The sequence below is a fragment of the Actinia tenebrosa genome, unplaced genomic scaffold (genome assembly GCF_029948245.1).
Source record: "Actinia tenebrosa isolate PJP-AT-01 unplaced genomic scaffold, QUT_ActTen_1.0 PGA_scaffold16__25_contigs__length_10494907, whole genome shotgun sequence".
NCBI classification, from domain to species: Eukaryota; Metazoa; Cnidaria; class Anthozoa; order Actiniaria; family Actiniidae; genus Actinia; species Actinia tenebrosa.
Window position 1 is genome coordinate 4938963 of NW_028292576.1, and position 5488 is coordinate 4944450.

The 5488-nt window shown below is 42.4% G+C and overlaps 1 pseudogene; it reads right to left on the reverse strand.

Moving 5' to 3' along the window:
* Positions 1 to 1775: 1775 nt before the first annotated feature.
* On the reverse strand, positions 1776 to 4688 carry LOC148910634 (uncharacterized; annotated as a pseudogene).
* Positions 4689 to 5488: the final 800 nt, after the last annotated feature.

Below are 5488 nucleotides of genomic sequence, written 5' to 3' on the forward strand. Positions count from 1 at the left end.
GCGGTTGGGTTGTGCTCTGGGAGCCACTTCGTGTAGGCGCTATGGCAAAGTATGGCTTCATGCGCTGTGTATTTCAGGAGCTTACGCTCTTCAAAGAACTTTAACAATGGCACAGGTATCCATTCTTTCTCTTGTAGATGCTTCCCGTACCATGCGTAAATTATGGGGTGCAAGTCTTTAGCCAACTTCCAAGACGTTAATCTGACGAACCCCGTAGCTGGCGCGTCGTAGCTGCCGTCTAAGGACACACGAAAGAACTGTGAATCTGGATGGATGTAGCGGTCGTAATATTCCTTACAATCTCCCAGGCCTTTAAATGACGCAGGATAGCAGTGCTTCATGTCTAAGGACACGTATTCTTCCTCGTCGTACTCCATGTTCCAAAGACCGCCGTGGCCGTGTTCTACGCAGGCTTTGGCTATGTCTTTGAATTCTTTGGGGGTCGGTTTCCACCCATTCCTTCTTTTTGCGGCTAAGAAGTCCAAACTACGAGAGCTGAGGACCTCGTCTGAGACGTCTTCCCCAAGGGTTTCACAGGCGCTTTGGATGCGCTGGTGTTCGATTTCCGGGCGATACAAAGTGCCGTCTTGGGTCATAAACTGGCTTCCTTCCGAATCCATTAACCATATTGAGTTCTCATGAATCAAGTTCACCAACGGGGAGGTTTCGTAGACCTTGGTTTCTTTCTTTCGCGGGAATCGAAGTTCTCGCCAAGCGTGTCCGTTATGCTGGTAGATGACTATAGGAGCACCTCTGCCGCCGTATTTATGTGTCCCAGGGTAAATGTACCCGTCTGTGATGTCTTTCACGTGTATGCGCCTTTCTAAGGCAATTTCTAATTTCTTTATGTTGTCTATCGTAGGCCCAGCTTTGCAGGTGGCGTTTTCCCATTTCCTGATGGCTTCTTTTCTTTTCGGAGTTAACTTACCTCCGCGGGCGGAATCTTCAAAGAATTCCCTTACCAGTTTCCCGACGCAGTTGCCGGGATGTCGCATTGGTTTGAGTTTCCTAACGTCTGGCTCTTTGATCTCATACGCACCGTAGATAACTACCGTAACAGGGTAAGCAACCTCGTAGAACAGCGCGTCGATGCCTACCAGCGCTCCGGGGCGCGTTTACTTATTTAAGACAAACAGGTTCTGCTTACCAGACGCCCGAATAGGGTTACGGCCTCTTTCTATTACACAGTCGCCGTCGTAATACTTTATAAACGTTAACTGTAAACGGTAGTTACCTTCAGGCATCAGGTCTATTATCTTTTCGGCTCTTTCTTCATCCATGATTTCTTCTGTGTCTCCTTCTGTGAATGCCGTGAAGGCGAAGTCGGCGTCCAAACGATCCAATACCTGGGTTCGCAGCTTGCGTACAGTTTTGTTTTGAATGCGCGCGATGTTGTCCATCTATATCTAGGAAATATTTTAACCTTCGTTTGCGACCCTACAAGAAATTTGATAGGATCCAAATATCTTCGCAAACACAGCAGCAGTAAGGCGCTCCTCGCCGCTGTCGCCGGATTGCGCAAGGGGGTCCCAGGCCCCAGTAATACCCGCATAATTCCAGGTGCGATGCCGACGCTCCGCGCGTCCGCCTTACTGATGCTCCTCAAATCCTCATATTCCCCCCTCTAGAAAAAATTTGAATACTCCTTTAGATCCTAGTGGTAGGGTACTCTTCCATTATATTTTGATAATGATAAACTTGTATACACTATTACACTTCTGGTTAATATTATTTTAAATGTAAAATTTATACCAGTTTGTAAAAGCTGTACAACTCTATGGAAATGGGGTGATCACTCCAGGTTTTAAACATCTTGATAAATGTGGCCGCATTTGTGGTATATCAAATTTGGCTGTACCAGGGTTGAGACCATGCACAATACATGTCGCAAATGCGACAGAGAAAACACCACAATCACTGCCGTTTCTTTGTTGCTGGACTGGTACAATATCTATTCTTACAAATTTGTCTGCCATTAAATCTTTCACTTGTTGTTCTACTTCATCTACAATGACGTCATGAAATAAACTGTCATACAAGTTTACTATGCCAGGTAAACAGCCTACAGAACTCGTACATACCCAATGCTGATTTCCTGTATGAAGAATTTGCACAAATTCGCTTGATAACACATCAAAGTTCCTTACTGGTCCCAAGGTGGTTCTTTGAAAACCATCAATCATTGAATTTACCTGTTTCAGGACAATGTGGGCTTGTTGAATGATGGTGCAGTCTACCCATCCAGTTGGGGATTCAATGGTATCATAGTCAGCCTGGGTTAAATTTCCCAAAGAGGCTGTCTTATCAGTGTTTCCCTGAGTAACATTAGTTATCTCTACAGCATCATCACTGTCAGATGGATCATCAAATAGGTCATCATCACTGGTGTCAGATAGATCATAAACACTGTTATCATCATCACTGCAAGTAAGATCTTGTGGACTCAAAGAAGTACAAGTGGTAGATTGTTTGGAAGAAGTTGATGTAGAACCATTACATTCAACTTGTGGTGTGGTGGTGGCATGGGATGCTTTAGGTTTATTTTCTTTGTGGGGCTTTCCTTTGCAGTTGTTGCAAATCCATGTACTCTTGCTGTTGTTTGGCATCCTTTTATAATTAAGGCAGTCTAGATGAAAGAATTTTCCATTTTGACAGTCTTTACTGTGACATTCAAGAAGCCTTTGATCTAATCTTGGTATGGACTTACAAATGCAGATGCTATCCAGGCTGAGTGCTTTGTTACATGTATCCTGCTCTGCTGCATTACTGTTTTTGGCACTTCTTTTGAATTCTGGCAGCAGACGACAGGTAGGACAATACCAAATCCTCGGGACTTGATCACTTATTCCCAGACATGACGAATGAAACTTTATAAAAGGGCACTTGGGGTTGGAGCAGGTGATGGTTTCCTCTTCAGTAGCTTTTCTGCAATAACAAATAGAATTGTCATTGCAAACTACTGAAACTTGTGTTAGACTTGGCATGTGGCATTTTCTTGTGTACCATCGACCCAAAACTTCTGGGAGAATGCAAATCCTCCAAAACTTGGTCACCTTTGGTTGTAGTGATTCCCACAGGATGTAATCAGGATATATCCTTTCATGATAAAACACTGGTTGATTACTAGCATTGAAGGCAAAAACAACAAAGCCACAGTACTTCATCTTAGTTATATTCAGCTGCTGCTGGACTTGGAAATAGTACTGGTGGTTTCTCTTCATCCTGAATTGACCATTTACCTTTTCAAGACAGGAGGTCTTCTTTGAAATGTAGGAATTAAAATCACCATTTTCAATTCCATAGGGACATTTAACCTCTCCACAACCATCACCACAACAGGAACAAGAAGGCATGAAGTCAGGAGTGGCATGCAACCAGGGATGTTCTTTATCCACAATAATTCCACAATACCCAACTTGAAAGTCTTTGTGAGTCTGCTTCATAAGAGAAACATATGCCTCAACAGCAGATGCCTCATGTTTCTTGCCATGGGTAACAGCTTTCGAGGTGACTTTAAACAAGTGGGGGTAGCAGAGAGACTTTATCAAAGACTGTGAAGGCTGCGTCGCATTACTATGTGCCACATGCCAACTGACTGAAGCACCAATGCGGCCAGCCCGATGTCGGTAGAAGAGGTTACCCTTGGATTGCTTTCTTGTGTCTGCTTCAATGGCATGTAGTGCTCTATCATCAAGGTTTAAGTTGACTTCGAAAAATGTTTTTAGCAGGTCTGGATAGCTGAGGTTGAGGTAACCAGGGTCATATAAATCTGGTATCGTAGCAACATGTTGGCTTCTTGATATAAATCTATCACAATAAGGTTTAAATAGACTTAGGATGACTGGTTTTGCATTCAAACCATTCAACTTTTCCAGCTGAGCGTTCATTTCATCCTCATTTGGTGGTCTTAAAACGTTCGATGTTTTGCAAGGCCTTGCTTGAGCGCTGGATTCTGACTGTTTCTCCCCCACACAGGCATCTATCTTAAAGTCCAACTCAGCTTTTAGCTTCTTAGATGATTTAAAATTGATATCCCGAGCTCTAGCGTAGGGAACTTCATTCACGTAGGTGGGCAAAAGCCACGTGCATTTGCCTTGGGTACATGCTAGTTTTCCGTTGATTCTTGTCCATGCTTCGATATAAAAAAGCACGCTTGCAACATGGGAACACGTTTCCGCTAAACCTGCCTTACATCCCATGCAGTGGGCCGAAATAACAGTTCCTTCTTCACTTGAAATAATCCAAATGGGGATCGGAGGGTCATTCATACGCTGGGAATGTCGCACCTTTGCTAAGACCACGTACTTTCCCGCGATAACCTTCCCTTGTACGCTGGTGATAAATCCAGAAACCATCTGATTATACGCTTCCAAACTCTTAAAGGCTTTGAACTGCTTAGCTGTATAAAAGCTGGTATCCAGACCAAATAGGATAATAGATCCGTAGCTTCGATAGGAGGTAAACATTCCGGATCCAACTTCGCATTCCACAGCGTAGCCGGGTCGATACCAATCACTAAAATTTTCTCTACATAACGACGTTTTACACGACTTTCTAGCTTTTTAGAGTATTCCGATAACAGAGGAACAAGAGGGCAATCTTTTTCATCGGGTTTTTCTAATATTTCTTGAGCAGATTCGTCAGATTCCTCGCTACAACTTTCAAACATACTAAAACCTAAGCCAAAACATTGCAATTTGACATATGTAAATTAGCCGTCTGTACACCAATATGGCCGACGACCGGAAATACGATACCCTATGACGTAAAGTGAAAACCGAGAATAAGTTTAAACTTATTTTAAAACACTCATTAATAATTCATAAACTTATGGTCCAATTGCAGCCACCATACACGTCATGTGCATGAACCTTTATACCCGATAAAGTCCTCTTCATTAGAATTCAAGTGATTTTATATAAAGACACATGTAATCTTTATATAAAGACCACTCGAATACTATAAGGATGACTTCATCAGGAATGAAGTATGCACCCAAGTTTAGATGAAGGCATAGAGCTTCATCAAGGTCATAGCCAACCCTAAAGATCTTTGACTAACGTGCCTGTCTTTGCCTTGGCACGCAATATCCAACGTGTGGGAGCTTCTATTGAATCTGGTAGCGCATGCTCGTGACGTCAAATCTCTATCGAAGTATAAAAATCCATGTTCGTGACGTGTATGGTGGCTCCAGTTGAACCAAAATCTTATAAATTGTTCATGAGTGTTTTAAGCAGTTCAAAAAACTCGTAGATCGTGTTTTATCAGCGTTGAAAGCTTTGATTTTAATAAAATGTATATTAGTACCAACTTCGAACCAAGAGCAATAACTGGTTTAAATTCGATAATGATCCCGCAAACAGAACATTGTGATCACGGATCTGCATCAAAACACCTTTTAAAAATACCTCCTGATAAATATTGCACGCTTCATTTTGCTTTTGCCTATTCATTTTCAATTTGTAAATTGATTTCGTTGTTGTTTTTT